The sequence below is a fragment of the Monodelphis domestica genome, chromosome 2 (assembly GCF_027887165.1).
Source record: "Monodelphis domestica isolate mMonDom1 chromosome 2, mMonDom1.pri, whole genome shotgun sequence".
In the NCBI taxonomy this organism is placed as follows: domain Eukaryota; kingdom Metazoa; phylum Chordata; class Mammalia; order Didelphimorphia; family Didelphidae; genus Monodelphis; species Monodelphis domestica.
The window spans coordinates 26485203-26512992 of NC_077228.1; the positions used below are offsets into that span (position 1 = coordinate 26485203).

The following is a 27790-nucleotide window of genomic DNA, read 5'->3' on the forward strand; positions in this document are numbered from 1 at the left end:
GGAAGAGAGGTGGAGAGCAGGAAGGGGAAGGGAAGACAGGCCTGAGGCATCAGGGAGGAAATGGGCTGAGGCAAATATGAAGAAGATGCCTGGTTCCAGGGAGTTTGGAGCTGAAGAGGATGCCATGTAAGGGCGGCTGGAAGGAACTGGGAGCTCATAAGGAGGAGGACTCAGCCTGGTTCTGCTTGTCCCCAGCAGCCAAACTGAAAACAATGGGTGGAAATGACACTGAGGCAAATGTAGGCTGGAGCTGAGGAAACACCTCCTCATCCTCCTAAAGTGGTATGGGCTGCCCCCCTCCAGCCCCCAGGGAAGGAGGTCTCCCTCCCTGACAGGAGACCACTGGTGAACTTAGGGAGACGGAATCTGGCTCTGTTGGACCAGACTGCATCTTTGGAGATTCTGGGATTTCTAACAAGATTCTAGAAAAGACGGTTTGAAAGTTTGCAGAAAAGCAGGCCGTTGTCCATGCTAAAAACCGGTACCGAGCACTCAGAACAAGGGATGCCAGCCTAACTTAGTTTGTTGATTGCCAGACAAGGGAACTACTGTGCATCCGTATGAAGAAGTGTCAAGTGACTGAAGAGCTCTGGACTTAGCAGCTCCTCTTAGCTTTCTCCTCACCCTGGGACACGGGGCACCTTCTCTCATTAGAGTTCCTGCCAGAAAACTGCCATTTGGGGAAGGAGCCCAGGCAGGCCATCCTTCATCCCCTCCCAGCTGCATCTTCTCTCCCCTCCCCAGTTCCCTTAAGCCCCAGAAATGGCCTAAAGGAGGTTTCCAGGTGGCAGCCCTATAGAGAATGTAGGTCAGAGCATAGACAAAAACTGCACAGGATATGAAGGTGTAAAGAAGCAGCCATTTTTAGTGATGTGTGAACACTCCGACTGTCAGTCTAGTCTGGTCCTCCTCGGCCAATGCTGAGACCAATCCCCACTGGTGATCTGCTGCTGTGCACGTCGTCCCTTGGGGGGACTCACCTTTTTGCTTCTTGTAGTCGCTAACTTGCCAATCCCACGGCACCACTAAGGGAATATCAGTGCTAAAAATGATGGCCGTTACCATTCACCAGTGTCTTTTCCCACTAAGGAAAACTAACTGACTTCTGGAATGTGAGACGTTTCAATCCATCAAATCAACACATGGTTACTGAGCACCTGCACTACAAGATACAAAAGAGACATCAATTTTGGCTTCAAGAAGTTTACATGAAGTTCACAGAACTAACTAAAAGTACAGTAAGAAAGGAAATCCCCCACGACTTCCCTCTATGATGCATTATCATTATAAAACATCTGTATTTTCTATAGAAGGTGAAACTGTAACTCGTCATAGCACTTAATTGGAAGCTCCTGAAGTCTAGAAGACCTGCAGTTGGATCCAGCTCCAAATAATTACGAGCTGTATGATCCTGGGTAAGTCACTTAACCTGCTCACCTCGATTTCCTCATTATCTTCGTCCCCCAAATCCCCTCCAACTTCCCTATTATTGCAGAGGGCAACATCATAGTCCCACTCCCTCAGGCTCACAACCTACAAGTCATCTGGGATCCTTCACTATTTCTCACCTCCCCCCACCCCCATACCGAAGTTTGCCAAATTCCACTTTTCAGCATCTTCCCAAATCATCGCCCTTCCCTTCTCTGACATGGCCACAACTGTAGTAGATACTCTAGTATCACCTCATACCTAGACTACTGTAAAAACCTGCTGGGGGGGGGGGGTCTGCCTGCCTCAAGGCTCTCCCCACCTCAATCTTTCCTCCACTCTGCCACTAATAAAATGATTTTAAAGTGTGGGTCTGTTCATGTCACCCTTCCCTTACTCAATAAATTCCTGTGATTTCCTATTGCCTCTAGGATCAAATAGAAAATCTTCTCTCAAAGCCCTCCATAATCTAGTCCGCTCCTATTTTCCCAGTCTTCTTGCACCTCACTCTTAGGTCCAAAGATATTGGCCTCCTGAATATTCCCCAAACAGGGCACTCCACCTCTCAGCTCCCAGCAAGTTCTCTGGCTCTTCCCTATGCCTGGAATGCTCTCCCTCTTCATCCTTGCCTGCTGCCTTCCCTGGCTAGCATAAAGGAAATGTGCAGATCTAGACACACCTCCATCCCAATGAACTCTTTCCGCCCCACCCTGGTAGAGCCTTCTCAGCTGGTATGGGACTGCTCAGTCATAGCTGAACATGCTTTATCCTCCACCCAGCATCACGAGGTCATTGATCCTCCTCCAAAAAAAAAAGTACAAAGGATGAACAATCCTCCAGTGCCTTCATCAAAGTTTATTGACTGACTGATTGCTTTCCTCATCTGTGAAATGAGGATAAAAATGGCACCCACTTCCCACCTTGTTGTGAGGATCACAATACCTGGCACATAGTAGGCTCTATGGAAATGCTTATTCCCTTCCTTTCCCTTCCCTTCTATCTTTCCTCAGTATTATATCTTCTACCTAACAACAGCTGCTTGAAATCCCCTGACAAAATGAACCCTTGTAAATGAAAATGGAGCGAAAAAGACAAATTGAGACCTCCCATCTCCCTTCCTCATACAAAATCCCAACTGGTTTGTCTATTGTCAACACTACATGCAGATTCCAGTGTTAGGTTTGCCTTTCTTTCTTACGCTGTTGTGTTCAACAAGAGCAGCCTCTGGAGCCTATTGCACCCCAAGGGGATGTGGCCCTGCTTTTCAGCAGCTCTTTCAGGTTCTCTCTGCTCCTCTGTTAGGGAGGGTGATCTCTAGAGTCAGCCCAATGCAGCAGCTCCACAGAGAGCAGCTGGAGCAGAGGCTGGCAGTCAGGCACTTTCCAGAATCTAGTACATGGCATATGCCCATGGTCTTCCCAATCCCTGTGCTGTAGGTGCTATTATTGTCTTCATTTATAAATGAGGAAACTGAGGCTGAGAATGGGAAGATCATTTGGCCAGGCTCACCCACTAGTCCTCATCTGACCAGGGCTCAATCCTGGTCTTCAAGTTCAGTCCAGCTGAGTGTTCCATCCTCTATGCCCAGGTCAGCCAGATCACACCAAGCCCTGCTGCCTCAGGAATGTTATGCTAATAGCCTTGTGGGCCCCAGCTGCCACTGAGAAACTTGACGTGCAGGTTATTATAATCTATGCCTTATAGAAAAGTTAACAAAATGACCCTGGAAGTCACGTGTGCCAATTATCTTGGTCACACAGAATTCTAGAAAACTAAGAAAATACTTAATAAGCTCCCACACCTCCTCTGTTGTTGTTCAATCATTTCAGTCTTCATGACCTCATTTAGGGTTTTCTTGGCAAAGACACTGGAGTGATTTGCCATTTACTTCTCTAGTTCATTTTACAGATGAAGAAACAGAAGTGAACAGGGTAGAGTGACTTGCCCAGGGTCTTACAGCCAGTAAGTGAGGACGAATTTGAACTTAAGTCTTTCTGACTCCAGGCCTGGTGTTATATCTACTTCACCACCGAGATGTGCCCATTATACGCTCTAAGGAAGCTAAAGTAATGAGAAGGTACAAAAATGTCATCAATCAATAAATATTTATTCATTAAACATTAATATTATTCTGTCATCACCACCGCTGCTTACTTCTTTCTATAACAGATCTAAGTATCCCAAGTTTCGCTCCAATAAACATGGCCACCAATATAATCTAGTACAGTTTGAGGTACATTTCTACTACACCCTCAGGCTTCTAAAGAGCATGCTGTAAAAAAACAATCTAGTAGCACTCTTACTATTTTTATTCTGACAGTACATTGTTTTTGGGGGCAGCTGCAGCTTAACAGAAAGTTAGCTTTGGAGCTAAGAAGCCATTGGCCACAGCCTGGCTAAATAACCCTGGAGAAATTACCCAATGCACCTAACTTCTCAGGGTTCTGGGCAAAATCAGAGAGAAGATGCCAATTTACACTGGGAGCAGGATTTTCTTCTGTAGGAAGTCCATAATACCAAAGACATCCAAAGACCAAACAGGCCACTTGTCAGCTGGGTTGCAAATAGGATCTTCTTTTAGATACAAGTAGATTAAATGACTTGTGAGATGTCTTTTGACTCTGAAATTCAATTCTATTGTTATAGCACTTAAAAGTTCGCCAAAAACTTTACATATTTTCATCTGAACATTTCCATAGACTCTCTGAGGTGGGCACTACCAGTACTCCAGTTTGGTGACCACAATAGTACCTGGCACAAAGGAGGCATTTAATAAATGCTTGTTGATTGACTGATCTCCATTTGTCAAGTGAAGAAAGATGTTATGTGACTTCCCTGTGGACTCACAGGTAGGAAGTGCCTAAGATGGGAATCAAGCCCATTTCAAATCTGTGGCTCTAACCATCTCTCCACTGCAGCCCACTGTCCCTCAAAGCAATAAAATACAAAAGTGACTGTGTTCTGAGGGAAGGGAAAATGCAAGGAGATTTAAATATAAGATTTTGCATGGAATGAAAAGTGTCATAGAGGCAAGGAATGGAATTTTGAGAGAAGGCTGGATGTTGAAGCGGGCAGTGGACCTTGGAACTCTGGACAGTCCTGAGGGGCAGAACCTGGGAGTGGTACTTGAGGACAGCTCCTGAACTTTTGGCTCTCCTCTGATTTCCCTGATCCTGGTGTGAAGTATCCTGTACTCGTGGATTTATCTCCTGTCCTGTCTAAAGAGTCCTGTCAACAGTGCCTGAGCTAATACCATCTTCCTGATCTACTTGGCCTGAGAATCTCTGCTGTAGTGAAGTGACCTGACACACGATCTCTACAAGGAGAGCCTGGATCTGCACTGACCCATGCCATGTGGGTCCACCTTCCTTGATCCAGCAACTTGCTCTAGTCAGTAACCAAACTGAAGTGGCTATAGAGTTAGGCAGCTGGAAGCAGGGTGGGGTTGGGGACATCTAGATAGAGAGGTAGAGAGCATAGATCCATTCTGTGGGCACCGAAGCGATTTGTGAGGATCAGTGGGATTTGGGACAGATAGTCATAGTTATATATGTGTGTGTGTGTGTGTGTGTGTGTGTGTGTGTGTATGTGTGTGTGTGTGTATATACGTGTGTGTGTATATATATTACATATATATATACATACACAGATAGTTATTGGGAATCTCCTAGCCCTCAAACCTTACCCTATTTCTTTATTAAACTGAATAAACATACTGTTGTGAAGAAGATAAAGTTAGATTGCATTCTTAAGAGTCACAGGCCTGAGAGTGGCCATCTTGCTCTCTGGGCCTGAGAGGAGTCATCATCAACAGACTAAAGGTCTGCGAACCTTATTTACTGGCCCAAATTACCATTTTACAGTTCCTTAATAGAAAAAATATTCAGAGCAACTTTATTTGTGACTATTTATTTATTAAAAAGTCGGAAGAAAAAGAAAAAAAAAGTCGGAAGAAACCAACATACCCAACAGCTAAAAAAACTACAGGATCCTGAACTGCGGGACCCTAACTGTCACAGCCAAGGATGGAGCCCAGCTCCTCGTGCCTGGCACAGCTCACAGTTTTTCCACTCTCCCACAGGCGGTAGATCCAACTCTCTTTCCATATCACACTCTAGGATCTTACTTGTTTTGAACAACATCTCTGCCATGGGAAGTAGAGAAGTGAAGATGTTGTCATCCCCATTTCACAAACAGAATCATCAAACCAAAGAGTCATTTTGGCCTAGTTTATTTAAAAGATCCCAAACGCTCAAGAGTGTAGACTGAACACGCCTGGTGTTTTGCTATCCTCGATTGCAATGGGTTTGTCTCTTGCTTTCTCAGTGGGATGGGGGAAGGAGAGAGGAGAGGAAGAAAATGTGGACCTAAAAAACAACACAATAAAACTGAATTTCAAAAACAAAATAAATTTAATTTTTTAAAAATAAAAAGCTCCCAATCTTTTTCTAGTGACAGTGTTTGGGGTTTCCTTGTCTGTTCTTTGCAGAAGAGTACAACATTCTGCATTTGCCCAAAGCTGTGACAGTTTATGGTTTCCCAAGTGGAGAATATGTTTCACAGTACTGAATTCTCCAATGGAAATTCCTGTCAAATGCCCACAGGGAAGCCAGTGAGGTGCCAGAGAAGTGGCCCAGAGGAGGCTGAGGCTTCTGGATCTAGCAAATATTTCAACCAGCTGGCTGGGCGACTGCTATTTTATGTTCTTTTGCCCAAAGACTTGGGAAAACTAGGAAAATATAACAAGAACTTGTGAGGATAGGAAGCTAGAGCAAGGAGGGAAAACGGGGGGGGGGGGGGGGGGGGGAGGAACCCAAGCAGCAGTCTGTAGGCCTCCAGTCTGTTTTGTTAAGCAAAGTGTGCGGGGGGGGGGGGGGGGGGGTTGGTTTTTTTCTTGTTTGGGGGGAGGGAAAGTTAAAATAATCACTCGGCTTCATCTTTCCTGGTCTTCCTCCCTTTCTTGCAGGCCCTCCTAGTTCTCGTGCTGTTACTTCTCTGGTGCTCCAACGGCGTCAGATATTTTTATTCATGATGTGAGAGGATGTGTAACCTCAGCAGCCACACAGCCAAGCAAAAAGGGACGAAAGCAGCATATTTTTAGGAATCAGCCTGAGAAACTGAGTAAGCAGAACTTCCAGTAGAAAAGCAAGGCAATTTAATTTCTACCTTTGTCTTGGGCATCAACAACAAAAAACCTTTTTACTCCTCCTCTATCTAGTCAGCCAAATCAATCTTTTAAATGCACATAAACTAGAAATGAAATCCCAACACAAATGTGCCGCACAGAGGATGAGTTAAGTGAATACTACAGTGGCAACCCACAGAAGAGTTATGGAGTTACTAAGTGACAGTTCATTCAAATCATCCCAGTGTATCTAACATTTGCACCTGCCTTTTAGCCTCTACAAAAAAGTAACTAGCATGAAGGCAAGCTGACTAGATACTTGGTTTCTGCCTCCACTTCCAAAACTACCAGCGGCCTGTGACCTCCAAGGCTACTCCAGGAACCGAGGACCAATTTGTCCAGGCTGCTGGCACTTTACTGCACAAATTAGTCGTGACAAATTAATACTGAATGAAAAGATGCAAAGTCATCTTAAAGTCAGTGCCCTGCGATAACAAACGCCGTTTATGGGTCATGGCATCATGAAGAGCCAATTCGCTTGGATTTCGTTCTTTGTAGAATTCTGATACATTGAGACAGGTAAACAACTGCGTTCTGCAACACAGCTAAGGCTGGAGAATAAAAAGTATCTCCAAATAACTCCATCATTCCACTTGCCCTGACTGTCAAGGCCTGTTCCCCCATCTGAATAACTGTGTGTCATTGAACTCTTCAGAAGAAAATCAGATTCCTAAGGACAAGGGCTGTTTTCCCCTTAGCTTTTGAACCCCCAGTACCAAGCACTGTCCTGCACCCCAAACTGGATATGATATGGCTATGGATATGCGCCATTCCTGGGGCATCTAATTCTAAGTCCCAAGATCATACAACTCTTGTAAGTACTCATCTTTTCACAGCATCCAAATTCATTTTGTGATAGCTACTTAAAAAGTAAAAGAAATCATCTTCCAGAATATACCCACCGGTTTTCCGCTAGAGTAACAGCTCAATCATAGAAAATCAGAATTGGAAAGGCCCACAGAGAACATCTGGTCCAACACTTAACCTGAACAAGAACACTTCAACCTCAACCTCCCCAACCAAACACACACACTCACCCCCACACACACACACACACACTCTCGTCTAAATTCAGCAGTTTTCTTTAAACCACAAATCTCAACTGATTGGTCAGTAGGTAGATAATTTGGGATTCTTTTTTTTAATATTCAGTTTTATTTTCAGGTTTATATTCTCTTCCTCCTGCTTTCCTCCTCACCCTCACCTCCACCCCCACCAATGAGAAAGGAAGGAAAAAAAACTCCTCTTACAAATATGGATGGCCAAACAAAACAAATTTCTGCCTTAGCCATGTCAAAAAATAATCATCATCATAATAATGTCTCAGTGTGCACTCAGAGTCCATTGCTTCTCTATCAGGAGGTGGGCAACATGATTCATCATGAGTCCTCTGAACCCACAGTTATGCCCCTGGATCCTTGGAGGAAATGCCAGGGAAGTATAAACTATAGTACCCCCTTATACTGTGGCAGGAAGGCTTGGGAGAGAAAGAGGGGAGGGAGGGCAAGATCCAAGTCTTTCATCTGAAGACCAACCATCAGCAGATGATAAATGTTTTGGCCACTAAAGACCTAATAAGGTATAGAGAGAGAGGTTGTGTTCTTCTTTGGAAGAGGAAGGACCCACACGGATGAAATAAAGAATTCTTGAAATCCTCCCCTGACATCTAGGGGTAACAAGGCTGTTATCCTGTATTCTTAAAGACTGTGCCAGCAGAAAACAAGTTTGGGCAGGTCTTACCCCCCTTGAAAAGCTTAAGTGTAATGGCCTAACAACAGATAATAATTCCATCTTCACCAGGTCTCTACTGAAGACCCTGCCTTCCTCCTTACCAAAGCAAACAACCCATGCCAACATGTATACCCTTTCCTTCTGCCCCCAAAATCAGCCTCAAGTTCTCTATTCAATCACTCCCCCACTAAATACTGGCTTCATCTCTATTATCTTAAAATGCATCTTCATCTCCCTTGTCCAAAAAAACCATCATGAGCTGTTATTCCTTATCGTTCCTCCCCTTCTCAGCTAAACTCCTTGAAAAAGCTGTTTTTGTAGTGCATTTGTCCTTCAGTCCCTTCTAAACACTCTGCAGAGAATACAGATTCCAATTTTCCATTGAAACTGTTCTCTCCAAAGTCACCAATGGACTCATAATTGCCAAATCTCCTGGCCTTTGCTCAGTCTTCATTTTTCTTAACCTCAATGCAGCCTCTGACATTGTCAATCATCTTCTCCTAATAATTCCCTCTTATTTTTGTGACTCTGCTCTCTCCTAGTTCTCGTCATATATCTTTGACCACCTACTCAGTCTCGTTCATTGAATTTTCATCCAGGTCATCTCTACTAACCATGGGCGCCTCACATGACTCAGTCCTGGACTCTCATCTCTTCTTCCTCTCCACTATCTTTCTTAGTGATCTCAATAAGCAAGTTCAATCATCATCCTTATGTAGATGCTTCCTAGACTTATATATCCAGCCCTAGGTTCCTTTCTGAGCTCTGGCCCTTCAGGACATATGAAATTTTATTTTCCTAAGCATCTCAAAGTTAGCATATTTTAAAGTATAACTTATTGTCTTTCTCCTTAAACCTTCTTCTCTTCAAAACTATCCTATTTGTGTTGAGGATACCCTTTCCATTCATAGCTGTGTGACTCTAGGCAACCCATGCTCCTACATTATCCCTCTCAGTCCCATCTTCCCATTCATGTCACCCTTGACTCCTGTGAAGATGGGATTAACTACCCCCCATCCCCGCACATTTTTAGATTTAATCACCAGAAGCATATACACCCCACTTATCCTAAATGGGGGAGGTCTGTGACCCATGTGTGTGATAGTGGGTGATGAATCAGAACCCACTGACTGCTCCCTGGGCAGTCCTAAACAAAGCTTTAACTGTAATTGGTCCGTGTAAAATAGAAGGAAGGCACAGGAAGTGATGAAAAGGAATGGTCTTTAAAAACACCAAGAACTTCCTGTGACGATGCCTTTCACCTTGAACTTGACCCTAGAGGAGCTCCTGATAATGACCTTAGACTGCTTCTATTTTCCCTTAGAACTACCTCATGGACTCTAAATGAACACTAGAATGCAAATACCAACAACATGGAAATGGGTTCGAATCAAGAACACAAGTGATACCCAGTGGAATTGCGCGTCGGCTATGGGGGGGGGGGGAATGATCTTTGTCTCCAATGAATGTTTTTGAATTTAATTTAATGTTTTGAAATGACCAAATAAAATATTAAAAAAAAAAAAAGAACTACCTCATGGGTGAGTGAAAAAGGCTAACTCCCTTCCCTGACTTTCCTGGAGGTACTAGAATCTGGAGGGGCCCCTTGTCTGGGAGGAGGCCTCATGGCTAAAAACTTTGTTAATTGACCCTTAGGCCTCTGGCTAGGGCTTCTGGAGCCCTGCCAGAGTAAAGCCAGGGCTTGAGCAAAAGTCTAGCTCATTAAGCTGAAATTCTTACTCTGCCCTCTTTCTCATTTCTCTACTTTCACACTTTCCCTCTATTTTATAAATAAGTTGCTTAAAAGTTATTTGGAATTGATTAATTCCTGGTGATCACACTCTTAAATAACCTAGTCCAACCCCTTACATTCTGCCCCTAATACTCCTCACTAGCATTCAGCCCCCAAAGCCAATCTGTGGTCAAATATTTTTCCAGAAAATAGTGTAATTCTTAAACTAGGGGTGAGTAGTCAAGTGAATGCATACTCCAGAAATTCCAAACAAAAAGTCATGTCCAAAAACTACGAAGCAATGCTAAGGGTTCGAGAACCACAAAATACTGAAGATTCACCACCCAGGAAGATTATTTGGACTTATGAGTCCAGGCAACACAGGTCAGAGATGTTAAGACCATTGATCAAGATCCTCAAGCTACAGGGTGGAGGGATATGGGTTCAAAAGCTGTAATTTGGAGAGGATAGGGGGTGGCTCAGTGGGTTGAGAGCCATTCCCAGAGACTAGAGATCCTGGGTTCAAATACAGCCTCAGACACTAACTGTGTGACCCTAGGCAAGTCACTTAACCCCCATTGCCTAGTCCTCACTGTTCTTCTGTGTTGGATCCAATGCACAGTATTGATTCTAAGATGGAAGGTAAGGGTTTAATTTTTTTTTAAGCTGTAACTTTAGCTTTCATTTTTTGTCCAGAGCTGATTAAAAGCCACTTATTTCTAAAGCAAACATTCTGCCCTTCCAAAGAGCACAACCAGTCCATTCAATGTAGTAACACTATTTGTTGGAAAACAGCTTTCAAAAGTTCTCCTTAAGCACTCTAGGGTATAGCTCACATTTTTTCCAGATTTTAACATTTTTCTGGAAGACACATATTTTTAAAGTTTTACTTCCAAAATGACTTTCACATTTTCCTCAATCCTTTGAAGTCGTAAGTCCGCCAGCCAGCACAAAGATTGACCTGTTTAAAGTTATTTTTAAAAACCAACAATATTTGAGCAAAAGTGTCACTTTCTTCAGCACCCTCCTAAGCAGTCTATAATAAGAACGCCATCCAAAGCAAGCATCTACATTCTTCATGTAAGAAACTCTGAAAGGGCAGCCAAGCCGGTCTCTGTTCTGACCTGACTGATCTTGTAGGCTGGAGGATATCATTTCTATCAGGTTGGCTAACATGAAAAGGAAAAGAACAAATGCTGAAGGAAAAATGGGGACACTAATGCATTGCTGGTGGACTTGTAAACTGATCCAATAACAATTTGGAACTATGCCCAAAAGGCTATAAAACTGACCCAGCAAAACCACTAGTAGGTTGGTATCCCAAAGAGAACAAAGAAACAGAAAAGGCACCTAAATGCACAAAAATATTTATAGCAGCTCTTTTTATGGTGGTAAAGAATTAGAAGTCAATGGGACGCCCATCAACTGGGGAATGCCTGAACAAGTGCTAGTTTATGATTGTGATAAAAAAAAAAACTATTGTGCTATGAGAAATGATTAGGATGGTTTCAGAAAAATCTGGGAAGACTTGTATGAACTAATGAAGTAAGTAAAACGAAGAGAACAGTATACACAGTAAAAACAATGTTATAACAATGACCAACTGTAAGAAAGGCTAAACAATTCTGATCAAGCCAATGAATGACCCAAGCCAATGCCAAAGGATCCATGATGAAAAATGCTATCCACCAGATGAAAACAAACTTTTTTTACTTTGTTTCTTGCTTTTTAGTATTGTTGTTGGAAACTTTTTTCCTCCTTTTTTTGCCACACGGCTAATATGGAAATTTGTGTTACATGACTTCACATGTAGAAATGATATTAATAAAGTGTTAAATAATTGGAGAAATGTTGTTTATAGTTGAGACATTCTACTGTAATAAAAATAACAATAATCTCTAAATTAGCAAATACATTTAGCGCCATCCCAATCTAACTATCAGGAAGTTCCTTTGTAGCACCAGACAAAAAGAACAGAATTTATCTGGAGAAACAAAAAGTCAAGAGTCTCAAGGGAAATTGGGGGGAAAGTAGGGAGCAGAAGCAAATTCTCAACTTTGCCCAATAGAGACAATCCAGATGACTTCATCCTGGACCACGACAATCCGATAAAAGATTGCACCCTTCTCTACCCAGGTGGACACCTGTAGGCATCTGCACCTGCAGGTTTGTGGGCTCCCCCCTTGCTCTCTCTTCCTGGCCCCCCGCCACTTCCTTACCCACAATAAAGTTTTGCTATATTACTCAATCTCTGTCTCATTTGCCTCGGATTGGGCCCTTCTGTCAGCCAAGTCTGACTAATGACCTGCCCAAATTCGCCCCTCTTCCCAATTCTATTACGTCAAGGATAATCCCTTTCTTCCTGGTAATAGGAGCCCAGGCTCCCAATGCAAAATATCCTTGATTCTTTACACTCTCCTCCCTTATAGCCAATTCCTGCCAATTCTGCCTTCCTAATCACCTTTTCCTATGTTCCTCCTTCTCTTCCTTTGACACTGCCCCCATGCTAGTGGAGGCCTTATCGCCGGAAGACTTGGATTATTGCAATCACCTGATCACTGTGTATGTGTCAAGTCTCTCCCTACTCCATCAGGTTAAACTGAACGTCCTAAAGCATAGGGCTGCCCATATCCCACCCCTCCCCCTAGCGTCCATCACATCCAATGACTCCCTATCACCTCCAGGATCAAATATAAAAATGTTCTATTTGGCATTCAGAGCCCTTCATAACCTGGCCCTCTCTTGGCTTTCCAGTCTTCTTACAAATTACTACCTCCCACATCCTCTGAGGTCCTAGAACAATGGCCTCCTGGCTGGGCCATGCACCAGGTACTTCACCTCCCAATTCTGGGAAGTAAATTTTCTCCAAAGTGCATTCAAATCATTTCAAGAAAAAAAGGAGAAAGATGGAAAAGAGGCCACAATCATGGCCTCCTGTAGGGCTGGGGTCTTCCGGTGCATCAGAAGGCTCTTCTTCTTGCTATTCTTCCAAGGGAAACCTTTATGCAAACCAGGCTCTTGGACTTGCCTTTTTCCATTCAGCTCCACGCTCAGCATCCTGCTCCTGCAAGCTCAGGCTTTTCCTCTACTTCATCAATGTCATTTCAGCATTGTTATCCATGTACTTTGGTTGCCTTCTCTGGTTACATTTAGGTCTGCTGGGTTGAACGATGAGTACTTGGGAGTTGGAAGGGGCTTTAGAAATTACCTGGGGCAACTCCTTTATTTCACAGATGAGAAAACTGAAGGTCAAAGAAGCAATCTGATATTTCTCAGGTCTCAGCATCTCCAACAATTTGCCTCAACATGATACCAGTTAAAAATCTCCCCTGCTCCAGCCCCTATGCTATCACGTACTTTTCTTTAAAAAGACTTTAGGCAAATAGTAAATTCATTGATGGTAGATATAGATTAAGAGTCTGCAGGAGGGGAGAGGAAGAAGAGAGGAAAAGATGGAGAGGCAGAGGAAACAAGTATTTGTATAGTGCCTACTATGGGCCAGGTGTAAAGCACTAAGTGCTTTACAAGTATTATCTCATTTAATCCTCACAACAATCCAATGCTATTTTATAGTTGAGGAAACTTTTTCAGGGATTTTTTTACAGAGACAAATGTTAGAGAGACAAACAAAGGTCAAGTGACTTGCCCAGGGTCACACAGCTAGTCTCTGTAGAAGGATTCGAACAAAGTCTTCCTGACTCAAAGTCAGTGAGCCACCTGCTGCCTCTATGATCATGTGCTTTGAAAATGGTAATATCAGCCCGCAAGCAGATAGCATCATTCCATGACCTTGACCTTGGAAAAGTCACTTTTCCTTCAAGGGACTCCAAATAACGGAATTAAATGATTTTCCAAGGTCCTTTCTGTTTTAACAATGAAGCAGTCAATCTCCTAATTAATGATCACTTTAAACCTAAAAAAAGTTGAGTGAATCTGTTTTGCTCAAGGGTACTAATAAAAAAATTCTACTCACTGCTCCCCTTTTGAAGAAACAAATCCTAGCAGACAAAATGTAAATCCTTCACTAATGGAACTTCAGCAAAGATCTTTACAACAAAGAAAAAGGCCTTATTTGGTCCATTAAGCCAACAGGAAAGGTCTCCAAGCCTACTGATGCCTGGGGAACCTGATCTGGAATTCTGGGATCCAAGGCCACAGAGGGCCTGTAGCCCTTATTACGGCCCTATCCAAAGAGGCATTCCGTTAGTCTGGAGTCTCTAGAGGCACCCGGCCTCCTAACGGTCTAAAAGGGATCTCAGCTAAGTCATGGTCAGTAAAAAGAAGATCTGTATATTTCTTTTTGAAAACTTAAGGAAAAGAGTGCACAGAATTTCCTCGTTTGGGGGAATGAGCCGCCATTAGCTCTGATGTTGAACCTCCCTGTGGGGGAGGTTACAAGCCATTTTTAATGCCTGGGTGGTGGGCTATCTCTGGCCATGAGAAACAAAGGCTTCTAGACTGTTTTACATTACAGGAAAAGGAACAATAACTAATCTGGATTCTGTTAGAATTGAGGCCAGTATGGTGGAAGTATCCTTTAAAACCTGCCAGACTAGGGGTTTTAGAATTTCAAAGGCTAAATATGCAACCTGAGCCTGACTGTTTAAGAAATGTTTCAGCAAAATTAGAGGAAAACTAAACCCAGGGTCTCCAATTGCCTTTTGTCAAGGAACATTCTTAGAAGGGAGCGTTTTTCTGCCACGAGTTTAACGAATTTCACTGAGTTTGCTAGCCTAACTATAAGCAGCAACAAAAAAAAAACAACTAAATCTGAAGCTTTGAATAGTGAACCAAAGTTTACCACCATCTGGCAAATTTGTCAATTAGCAGAAATATTAAAAAACCACATAGAACACTTTAAGAAATTTATCAGGGGGCAGCTAAGTGGCTCAGTGGATTGAGAGTCAAGCCTAGAGATGGGGAGAGGTCCTAGGTTCAAATCTGGCCTCAGACACTTCCTAGCTGTGTGACCCTGGGCAAGTCACTTAACCTCCACTGCCTAGCCCTTACCACTCTTCTGCCTTGGGACCAATACACAGTATTGATTCCAGGATGGAAGATAAGGGTTTGAGAGAGAGAGAGAGACAGACAGATAGACAGACAGACAGAGAGGAAGGGAGGGAGGAAGGAATGGAGGAAGGAAGCATTAAAAAAAAACAAATTTCAGGACAAATGCACTTCATAATATTTCTAAGGCTAGAAGGACTCTTAGAGGGTGATATATTATTAGAATTAATATCTGTTATAGAAAGAGGAGAGTCGTTTAATGCACATGGATAGACATTCTGAGTCATCTGAAAGGACAGCTAGGTGGCTCAATAGATAGACAGCCAGGTCTGGAGACAAGAGGTGCTGGGTTCAAATCTGGACTCAGACACTTCCTAGTTATATGACCCTGGGCAAGTCACTTGACCCCCATTGCCTAGCCCTAACCACTCTTCTGCCTTGGAATCAATACACAGGATTGATTCTAAGATGGAAGGTGAGGTTTCAAAAATAAGTAAAATGAAATCTGAATGTATTACCACAAACAAAAAGCAACATATCCATTGACAGGAGAAATTGAATTAGAAAAAATTAGGAGATTTTGAAGAAACTGAATAATGAGGAACAAAGATGCTGCCTTCAAATCTGGAAATCCCCAAAAGGACCATTTTAAATGGTCATGGTGTGATGGACCCAGGTCTGACTTAGCTTCCTGTATATATTTTGGAAAAATCCATGATTTAAAAATTTTTTGAGAAAAATTTCAGGGAAAGAAACTTGCTAACTCCTTGAATACAGAAAATGAACTGTTTGGAGAAAGATGCCTGCAAAAACCTACACTGCATCAAGAAGATCCAGAATGAACTTTGGGGTGCAATTAATTGAACTGAAGGGGATTGAACATGTTTATTTTGAATGTAAACTCTTATGCCAAAGGGGACTGCCCCCTAATTGGCTTTTCATCAATGCACCTAGAAAACATTGGTTTTGCTCTCTCTCCCTCTTCTATTTCCCTCTTATCCCTAACTATTGTAAGTTCCTCTTAGAAGGTTCAATATTGTATACACCTGTAGTTAGAAGATTTTTAAGGGTACAAGATGATTATGTCAAATGATCCATTGGGGAGATTAGTCTCCCAAAGGATCATAGGAGGATTAACTCCCCTGCCCGCTTTTAGATTTAATCACCAGAAGCGTATATACCCCCATTTCATGCTTGAGTGGGGGAAAATCTATAACCCAAGTGTACTAAAAGTGGATGACAAATCATAAATGACTGACTGCCCCCTGGGCAGTCCTAAGAAAATTCTAAGACTGTGATTGGTCCACATAAAGTGGAGGAAGGCACAGGAAGTGATGCAAATAAGTGTCTTTAAAAGCAGTTGTAACTTCCTGTGAGAGGGAATTCTTCAGAGTTCAGAGTTTTAGTTTGAGTTCGAGTTGGAGGCTGGTGAAGGATTTGCTTCATGGACCTGAGACCCTGACATTGGTAAGGTAGCTCTTGGACTTTCCTTTAGGACTGCCACCATGTGGGTGAGTGAAAAGGATGAATCCTTTTCCTGGCTTTCTGGAAGGATTAGCCTCCTGAGAGGTCTTGGAAGAGGCTTCATGGTTGGAGTCCTTGCTTTAATCATCACCAGCCCTTGGATAAAGGTTGAGGGCCCTCCGGTTGAGGACTAATTAGCCCTGCCTGGGTTGAGCCAAGGACCAGAGCAAAATACTTAGTGTGTTGTTAGATACCATACTCTATCCTCTTTCACACTTCCTTTACTTTCACTCTCTCTTCATTTGTAAATAAACTACCATAAAAAGTCATTCTGACTTGAGTAATTAATTTCATCGACCACATTTCTCATAAATTTAGTCCAACCTTTAATTTTTAACTCTTACATTCCTTTACAACATCCCATCTGCTTTCAGTTACCCACAATGGCTTCTCCTGGCTTTTTTTCCCCTTATCCCTGTAATAATTAAGCACCAGGCAATTAGAAGAAAACTATCCTTAGTCCCCTCTCTGTTCTCTCTCATTCCAGTCAATTCTACCCCACTGTTGTTCCAATCAAACCATTTCCACTTCTTCTACGATGCCCTCTAGAATTCCTATTTCACAGAGAACAAACTCCTGGATGTCTTTCTCTCACTCTCTTTCCATCTATTAGTTTTTACTGACCTGGCTCCTCTCTAATACTAATATGCCTTCTCTCATCTTTCCTTCTATGAAGTTCACGTAATTCAATTAATTCCAGCAGATCAAGGTCATCCTCCTTTCCTTTCTGAGGCTCAACACCTGGCTCACCATCTTCCCCTCCTAACTTCTGCCTTTCTACTAGAGGTCTTTCCCTCAGCCTTCTCAAGCCTGTGACTCACTCAACTACATACAGGTATGGTCACCACAATGATCTCACCATCATATTCAAGGGTTCTACTTTCCTATGCAGAAACTCTGACATGGCCCTCTCTGACCACAAGCAAGCAGTTCTCCTGACTTACCACCTCTCACCTGTCTGACTTCTCCATTTCAGGCTCCTTTACTGGCGCATCACCCCTATGACCTCATATTGGTAAGGCGGACACAAAGATTCACAAAAACAAGGTTCATAACATTAGCAAAACTATTGACTTACTAATGACAAGGGACAAACATGGGTTCCCAATCTGGTACTTGCTACCTATATGACATGGGCTTATGACTTTACACAAGGATATGTAAATACTAACATAGCACAAATATAGGATCAAAACTGTAGGGCTAGAAGGGCTCTTATACAGTGACATATTATTAAAATTAATATGGAAAAAGGAAAACAGTTTAATGCACATGGAGATGGATTCTAGGCCATCTGAAATTATATTAGTAGCTCTTCTACTAATACTAACCTTCCACCACAGGATTTTCCCTGACCACTAGTTGTGGCATGGAAGTAACTGTGAAGTCTTAAAGACTGTGTAGGCTCTAGCATAAGAGACCTTAATCTACTGTAAGACAGAGACACAGAGAGACAGAGAGAGAGACAGAGACAGACAGACAGACAGAGACAGAGACAGAGACACAGAGACAGACAGAGAGGGAGGGAGAGGGAGAGAGAGAGAAAGAGAAAGAGAAAGAGAGAGAGAGAGAGAGAGAGAGAGAGAGAGAGAGAGAGAGAGAGAGAGAGAGAGAGAGAGAGAGAGAGAGAGAGAGAGAGAGAGAGAGAGAGAGAGAGCCTCTTAATCGGCAGAGATAAGGAAAGAGGGCAAGGGGTCAGGAGATGAAATGGAAGTTGTGAGCAACATCAGGAAAGTCAGCTTGGCTGGACAGCAAATGAAGGAGAAGAGTAAAGTTCAATGACACAGAGTCGTATAAGGCCAGGCTTCCTAGAACTTTAAAAACTATAAAGAGATAAACATAAAGGATGTCATCATAAGCAAATCAATGGAGCACAAAGAAACCACCTGTCAGATCTAAGGATAGAGGAAGAATTCATGACCAATCAAAAGGTAGCAAAGTCCACAGGAAACATATTTAATAATTTTGATTATGTAAATTCAAAGCTTTTGCACAAAACCAAATAGCTAAAATTAGAAGAAAAACAGAAATTGGGAAGAAATTTTTTACGGCAAATTTCTCTAATAAAAGTCTCATTTCTAAAATATATTGGGGGGAGGTTGCATGCAGCTAGGTAGCTCAGGAGATTGAGAGCCAAGTCTTGGGAGAGGTTCTGGGTTCAAATCAAAAAGATACTTCCTAGTTGTGTGACCCTGGTCAAGTCACTTAACCACCATTGTCTAGTCCTTACCACTCTTCTGCCTTGGAACCAATACACAGTATTGATTCCAAGATATGAGACAAATTTATAAAAATAAAAGCCATTTCCCAATTGACAAATAGTCAAAGAATATGAAAAGGCGGGGGGGGGGGGGTTGTAAATCCTCATCTTCCATCTTGGAATCAATACTATATATTGGCTCCAAGACAGAAGAGTGGTAAGGGCTAGGCAATAGGGGTCAAGTGACTTGCCCAGAGTCACACAGCTAGGAAGTGTCTGAGACCAAATTTTAACCCAGGACCTCCCGTCTCTAGGCATAGCTCTCAATCCACTGAGCTACCCAGCTGCCCCCTGAAAAGGCAGTTTTTCAAGGAAGAAAGCAAAGCTATCAATAGCCATATTAAAAATAACTCTAAATCACTAATGGTTAGAGAAATGTCATCTAAAACAATCTATCAAATTGACTAAAGTTATTTTTTTTAAATGTCAATTACTGGAGATGTGAGAAAATAGGTCCATTAATGCACCATAGGTGAAACTATGATCTAGTCCAGCAACTAGCCCAATGCTTTCTGGAAAGCAATTTGGAACTATGCCCCAAAATTCTATTTAACTGTACATACCCAGGGATACCTGCTACTAGGTCTATAGCCAGAAGAGATCATTGAAAGAAGAAAAGGACCTATATGTACAAAAATATTTATAGTCACTCTTTTTCGTGGTGGCAAAGAAGTGGAAATTGAGGGAATGCCCATCAAAACTGGGGAATGGCTGAACAAGGTCCACAATATAAATCAGATGAAATACTGCTGTGTTGTAAGAAATGATGAAAGAAATGATGGTTTCAGAAAAAAGAATCAGGAGAACATACAATATCATAAAGATAAATAAACTGTGAAAGACTTAGTAACTAATCAACACAGTGATCCACCACAATTCCAAAGGCCTCATGAAATAAAATGCTTTCTATTTCCAGAGAGGGAACTAATAAACTTAAAAGGGCAGATAGAAGCATTTTTTTCTTCTTTCTTTTTTTCCTCTTGGAACTTGGTTAATGTGGCAAATGTCTATACAGATTTGTAATGGGTTATTTTATTTGACTTCTCAATGAGTTCAGGAGGGGGAAAGGCAGGTAAGAGAATCTGGAACTGAAAATAAAACAAAATTGAATTAGATAGATAAAGGAGCTGTAAAGAGATTTTTCAATTTTATACTAGAGGTAATAGGAAGCCACTGGAGATGAATTTAAATAAAATCATTTTGGCAGTCATGTGCAGGATAGAATGAAGGGGGTGAGACTTGAGGCTACAAGATCAGTTAGCAGGCTGTTGTAATAATCTAGGTGAGAAGTAATGAAAACCTGAACTAAGATCCTGGATACAAATGTAAAGAGAAGTTTGGTGTGAAAGATGTTGTGAAATTAGAAATAACAAGATGTGGCAATTGGTCAGATACATGGAATAAAGAGAATAAGGAGGCTCAGATGAGACCAGGGATGGGAACTTATTTAGGAGACTGGGAGGATGTTGGCCCCTTAGCAGAAATAGGAAAATTTGGAATGGGGGAAAATTAGGAGGAGAGATACTGGATTCTATTTTAGACATGTTGAGTTTAATATGTCTCTAGGAACATCCAGTTGAAAATATCCAATAAGCAATTGGTGATGTGGGTCTGAAGCTCAGGGAAAGACTGAGATTGGACAGCCATGTCCACAGAGGTGACAGTCAAACCCAAGGGAGCTAATGAGGTTTCTAAGAGAGAAGATGGAGGGAGAAGAGAAGAGAAGAGAAGAGAAGAGAAGAGAAGAGAAGAGAAGAGAAGAGAAGAGAAGAGAAGAGAAAAGAAGAGAAGAGAAGAGAAGAGAAGAGAAGAGAAGAGAAGAGAAGAGAAGAGAAGAGAAGAGAAGAGAAGAGAAGAGAGAGAAGAGGACCCATGACAAGACATTGGGGAACATCCATAGTGTCCTTTAGAACTTTCAAGTATTACCAACGGCTGTCCTAATATTATCTCTGTAGCAGTCCCAGGGTTTTAAGTGGACCAGTTTGTAAACAGGCAGTCAGTCACAAAGATTCATAAATACAAGGTACCTCCTGTTTCTCACACACAAAGAGTCTCGTAAGATATTTTTATATCCCTTCATTAATTGATTAAATTGTAAATGGATTTATGAATTCCCCTACTTAGTACATGTGTGACCTTAAACATGTCATGAGATTTCTCCAGAAAGGAGCTTTACCTATAAAAGGAGGAGGTTAGGTTAAAGGACCATTATGTTCTCTGCCAGCTTCAGTTTATGTTCCTATAAGTAACTTTGTTAAAAGGTAGTAATCTTCAAAACGTTAAACTCCACTAACATTCTGGTTATTTAATTTAAAGTTCCCTGTTGCTTCAAATTTGTGGACAGGACTCATTTCATGTTGATCAGGAGTAAGCTGCATGAACAACCATAATGACCCTTGCCAGAACTCAAAGGAGGTAAACAATGAATAAATTTTCCACTTACAAACTGAGCCTGATTTAAAATATCAGGGCTCAAGGGACTGACTTGCAAGTGAAAAGCCAGCATGGAAATGCATTTACCCTACATTTAATCAAACTGATGGATTTCAGCATATAAAATATGGGCTTATTCATACGAATCAAAAATTAAGGTACTTCTAGCCACTTAACAGGATTCTACTCAGGTATTTATTAATGTATCAAGTAACTAAATTTAGCAAAACTAGGTATTGACCTACTTCTATATTCCTGTCACCTGCAATTAAAAGTCTTTGAATTCTCACCTACAAAGAATGATGTTCTATAACATAGGCTAAAACCCTGTGCAATGAAAGTCAATATATCAATGGGAAACTCTCTAAAATGTTATGAGATGTTATAAGCCCTGCCTTACTCATGCACAGGGAATAAAAAGAAATGGAAAATATTGGTAATGAGAAGTTATGATTTTTGAGATGCTGAATAGAAATGGTCATTGGAGCCTATATAAACCCCTTCATTTAAGGAACCAGCACGTGCACATAAACTAGTCAGTGGCAGAAGCAGCAAGAACAGATTCACAACTCTGTTCTTCCAAACTCTGCCCTCTTTCCACTATGGAAATATTGGTTCTCCATCTAGAAAGTCTTAAGCAGAATACCAGGTACTCCAAAATGGAAAAGGAAGGTCCGTCTCCAAGAAAGAAATTCTAAGACCTAGAACCAAAAGGCAATTTTGTTACATTTTTGTTGTTGTTGTTAAAGAAGCCTATGACAACAATTATCATTGAAAACTTTGAGAAATTAAGGATATAAATTTGGGGTTCTAACCATAAGAACATTAAGACAAACTTGGTGCCCTTCAGAGCTTTGATGAAATAAACCATTTCAAACAGAAGTGACCCAGCCCCAAATGGAACCTTCTACTTTTTCTGTTTTTCAAAATCAAATTTTATTTTAAATTAGCACCTTGAAGAACAAGATGTAAAATCCACATCTTACAAAACAACATTTGATAGACAAGTTGGTAAAATAGGAATGGAAGTAGATAGAATTACAGAGCTTGTCTAAAATTTTAGTAATCTTTCGCTAAGCAATTTTAGCAATAATTTTGCTAAAATTTAGCAATCTTACTTGACCTATGGCACCATAATCTGTTGCTGTAGGAAATAAATGTATCATCATCGAACATCTGTTTGAACATAGAATTATTTGTGGCTGGCCACTACCATAAGTTAACTATAAAATTTTCCTTAGGTTGGCAGGTCAAAAACAATTTTTAATCATGCTATTTTAGTTGTTGTTGCCTTACAGTAGGAAAGACTTAAAGTCTGGCAAAATCACAACAGAAACATCAGAGTCCTTCTAGAGCCTTCCTGGACTTTGTGAGTTTCCATTCACCCATGAAAGGGGGCTCAGGATTGTCAACTCATTAATACAGGCTGTCATTTGCTGTATCTGTATCCCTGGCTCCTAGCACAGTGTCTGGCACCTAGTACCAGTGCTATAATAAATGCCTATTGACTGATAGGATCTAAGGCTATAAAAGCCCTTGGAAATTATTGCTCTAAACACTTTATTTCCCAAATTAAAAAACCGAGGCCCAAAGAGGTCAAGAGACTTGCCCAAGGTCATGCAAATAGAAAGTGGAAAATAAGGATTTGAACCTATGCCCCATGCTATCCAGGAGATTAATGGGATCTTTGCAATGCTTCCATCCTTAAACCCACTTGAAGAAGAAGCTTGTATTATACTACAGCTGGCTGAGATAGTCGATAAAAGTGATAAAGTGCCAGTGTATTTAATGATGTTAAGGGAATGGGGAAAATGTTCAGATGCTTGCATTTTTAAAATGCAAAAATCTATCTCTTGAGTACCATGTTGGATACTTCAGTGAGTAACCAAGAAAGATGTTGAATATTCCCCCAAAGAGAGCTTTAAAAAAAAAAAACTAAGACAGACCAATTTATTGGAATGGTCTGGGATAAGTCCTGCCTGAAAGAAAGGTAATGGACTAGTCCACCAGAGTTCCTTCTGGTGCTAGAACTACAATAGAATGATCAATAAAATCTCATATTCATGTCCAATGGATACAAGAGCTCCTGAAGCCCTCTAGTTTTAGAGAGGGCCTTTCCAGGAATAATGACAATGAAATAGCACTCAAATAGATCTGTGATCTAATAGATAAGAGCTCCAACTGCAGAATCTCAGCGCATCATGCCATTCAGTGTCCCTCTTGTCCAGCTGCTCCCTAAATTTACCACAGGGAGACCACCTAACCTAGAGAGTGTGTGCAGGGGCGGCTTGGTGGAGCAACAGATAAAGAGTGGTGACTCTAGAATCAGGAAGTCCTGAATTCAAATCCAGCTTGGGACCTTCACTAGCTGTGTGCCCCTGAGCAAGTAACTTAACTCTGTTTGCTTCAGTTTCCTCATCTCTAATGAGCCAGAGAAGGGAATGGCAAACCACTTCAGTATCTTTGCCAAGAAAACCCCAAATGGGGTCACAAAGAGTTGGAGACAAGTGAACAACAAAAAAAAAAAAAACAGAGTAAACCAGAGTGGGTTGTCTTTATTACCAATTATTCTACTGGGGATAGAAGGAGTCAATTAAACAATAGAATGATAAAATCTCCCAATAGCCATAAAGTCAATGTACCTTAAGTAACTCTACTAAACCACAAATAAGGACAAACGGATTTTGAGGCCCAAATCCAGAAAGTAGAAGGTGGCACCTCTCCAAAATCATCATTTGGAAAGGATGGCTGAAAACTCTGAACAGGCAGATTCTTACCTATTAACAGTAGGTCAAGGTGAAGACAAGAAAACGCTTTGTTCACATTTTCCATGAACATCTGATTTAGAGTATCAGATTGTAATCAGAAACACTGTTTTTCTGTTAATATATAAACATGATAAATCTCTTCTAAAAATTAAGATCTATTCAGTCTCCATCTGGGACCTGTTCCCTGACTGGTAGCATGATAAAAGCTGATCCCTGGGCTACAATTCGTCATCAGGACTGACTTAGCTGAAGCACTGATGAACAGGGCACTGCAGCCTTGGGAGAGGTCCTGCCCCCGGCGCCACAAGAACCCGACACCCCGACCCCACCTCCTTCCCCAGATTTGTCCCACAAGCTGAGAACCTGCCGAAAAGCAGAGGCTGGGGCCCCTGAAGGCAAGGGGGGCCCAAAGGCTACCTCCAAACACAGGGGACCCCAAAGGGGGTTCTCAGCCAAGTGCCCCCTCGGGGAATTAGGGGTGGCCAAGCACCAGTTGCTCATCGATATAAGTCCTGCCTGCCTACGCGAGGATTCTGCAGTAGTGGGTTGGGAGCACCCGGGAAGCCCGGGCTGCAGGGCCAGGAAGCTGAGGGCTGGGCCCCGAACTGGATGCTGGCAAAGCTGCCCTCCGATGATGCCCGGGGATTTCCCCAAGGGGACATCACATGCGCCCACGCCAACGTACACAGTCCTAGGTCTCCCGGGCCAGGTCCCTCCGGGAGGCCTGACATACTGCCGGGGGTGGACCTGGGGAACCCCAGAATCTCCTCTCTCCCACGGCGGCAGGGGGATGCGGGAAGGCGTCCATGCACGCGTGCGTACGTGTGTGTGCTGCGTGCCCACATGTGGGGCGTACATGTGTGGGGGTGAGGGCCGTGCACATATGCGTAGGCTGGGCCCGCGCAGAGCAGAGCGGCCCGGGATGCCGGCGGGCTCCGTGCGTGAACGGGGCATTGTGTGTCCGTGGGCACAGAGTCGGCTGAGGCAGAGGGGCCCAGCCACAGCCCTAGGACTCAGTGCGCCCGGCCCCAATGCAGACCCCCTCTCCCGGACCCCCCAGGGCGCGGGTACGCGCAGCAGTGTGCGTGAGCGGGCCGCGCGTACCCGAGTCGCTTCCCCCCCCCCCCCCACTCCCGCCCGCCGGCCGGTCGCCCGGGCCGCGCGTACACTCACCGCGGGCTGCCGCTCCCTCCGCCCCGGGCCGCATGGCCAGAGCCCCGGCGCTGCCACGGTTGCCTGGGGAGGGCACAGCCCCCGCTCCCGCTGCCGCCTCTGCTGCCGCCCCGCGCCTCCCGCTCCGCATCAGGCTCCGGCCCCGCCCGGCCTGGCCCTGGCTCCGGGGCCCAGGGCCCCGAGAAAGGGACTCCCGCGCCGAGGGGAGAGCGCAGCCCCGGCCGCCTCCGCCGCCGCCCCTGCCGCCCTCCCGGCCGTCCTCCCGCGCTGAGCTCCGGGTGCCGGTCCTGGTCCTCCCGCAGCCGCGGCCGCCCCGCCCCGCAGCGCCCCCTGGCCGGGGCTCGGGCTACGGCGCCCGGACTGACTGCGGCGGCCGCCGATGGGGGCGGGGCGGGGGAGGGAGGAGAAGGAGGAGGGAGGAGGCAATGAGCCCGGCCCGGGCCTGACCAGCCCCCGCCTGCCCAGACTCCTTGGCTTAGGGCCGGGGCCTCCCGCCGCCGCTGTCAACTCCGCCAGTCCGTAGGAGCATGACTGGGGAGACGAGCAGGAGACCGACTTCGACCCCTGGAGGGGATGGGACTAAAGACGGGCTTCTAGCCCTGCCCGTCCCTGAGGAAGACAAGAAGGAGGGCTGGGACATGGGACGGGATCTGAGGCGGACGGGACGTGGGCAGAGTTATCCGTAGGCTCCTGGCCCCGCCCTCCAGGAAAGATAGGTGCGAGGAAAGGGACACCATGAGGATCTTGGCCCCGCCCCACAGGTAAGGGGAGTCCGAAGAGGCTTCTGGCCCCGCCCCCTAGGGAGAAGAGGGACACGAGGAGGTTCCTCGCTCCGCCCCGGTCTGAAGAAATCAAGGACTAGAGGTTGAAGTAGACTCCTGGCCCCGCCCCCACTGGAGAGGCGGGGCAAGAGGCAGGGTCTTGGCCCCACCCCCAGGAGAGAGGCGTGAAAACCCGCACAAGGCAGGCTCCTGGCCGCGATCCGACCTGATGAAGCCCCAGACAAGAGACAGAGAGAGGCTCCTGTCTCGGCTTCCAAACTGTGGACAACACAGAGGGAAGAAGAGGGGCACCAGGAAGGCTCCTAGGTCCTGGGCCCCAGCTGAGAGCAGCATCCCCCCAATCTGAAGGGACAGGCTTATCTCCCGCGCTTCCATACTATCACCCCGACGTCCCATCCTAGCCAAGGAGAATACAAACACTAGCGCGAAGCTGCCCCTGCCTTCAAGAAGCTTGCATTCTACTGGGAGGAAAACTTTACATAGCCATACACATAGATATGATGAGGATGGATGGATGGATGGATAGCAGACAGACAGATAACGTCCCGGTACATGGAATGGGGTTGATCAGAATAGAGGGGCTGGATCTGGAAAAGCTCCTGTCCAGGCGCAGGTTGAACTGAGGTTTAAAGGAAGCTAAAGATTGTTCTTAAAAATAAGTTTTTGTGTATGTCTTCAGTTTTTCACATCATAGTTATCCCCAGTATCCTTCCCCCTCCCCCTTCCCCTCCCAGGAGCCATCCTATATAATAGAATATTTTTTAAAGACAAAGAGTGATAGGGAAGGGGGGGATCATTGATTAATATATTGAAATAGCCTAAAGGATGTGCAATGAATAATACCTGTGGACCTCCCACCATGAAAAGAAGGGTTAGGAGTATCTTTTCATATCCCTTCAGTAGAGGCAGGAAACTAGAGATTCCAAGAGGAAAATGAGTCCCTCAGAGATAAAGTGCTTTGCCCAAACTCTTAAGAGGCAGAAACAGGATTCAAATTCTTAAATACAAATATGGATGACATGCCTTCTGTGTGCTAGGCGCTGAGCTGAGTATTCTAAGTCTGAAGAAGAGAGCAATCCTCAATTTATATAGGAGGGCTTTGCATAAGGATAATAAATGAACGGCCCTCAGCACTTTGAGCCTGGCAAAACACCACTTAAACATTTCATTTCAACTCCACAACAACCCTGTAAAGTAGGTAGTGCTGTTACTACCCCCATTTTACAGTTGAGGAACCTGAGGCTGAAGAGACTTCTCCATGGTTGGCCAACTACCAAGTATCTGAGGTGGAAAAGGGAGTCTAATCTTCAGAACTTCAAGGCAGCTTCCTTACAAGACTGCCTCTACATAATCATCTCTTTTGATACTCATAACCACAAGAGGCTATACTCCAGCTGTTACTGTACCCATTTAACAGATGAAGAAACTGAGGGGATGTCTTAAGGTCACACAGCTAATCAGAGTCCAAATCAGGGCTCAAATCCAAGTATCTACAGATTCCAAGTTCAGTTCTCCACTACATTACATTGTCTCACAATTTTATATATACCTGAAATGAATGACAGGGACTGTAGAGGGTAACCTCAATAAAGCTCAGTGTATTTTAAGTGATATTAATACCATAGTACTGCCTTGAAATTTTATTCTGAAGATTAAATAATAGGAATAATGGAAATGTAGCACTTGGCAACCCCATAAAACAAACAAAACATAAAATTCTTGCCATACCAATTAAGAGATAAAAGGAATGACCTTTGAGCACCACTG

The 27790-nt window shown here is 43.6% G+C and overlaps 1 protein-coding gene across 3 annotated transcripts in view; it reads right to left on the minus strand.

Annotated features, from left to right (window-relative positions):
• ZFYVE9 (zinc finger FYVE-type containing 9) overlaps positions 1-25884 on the minus strand; it is a 186278-nt gene extending 160394 nt beyond the window's left edge. For 2 of the 3 annotated variants that reach the window (XM_056815136.1, XM_056815137.1), the window contains exon 1: positions 25242-25884. The gene's annotated coding sequence lies outside the window, so the exon portion shown is untranslated. The remainder of the gene's footprint in view (positions 1-25241) is intronic. The other variant, XM_056815134.1, reaches the window with a different exon arrangement.
• Between the last annotated feature and the right edge of the window lie 1906 nt (positions 25885-27790).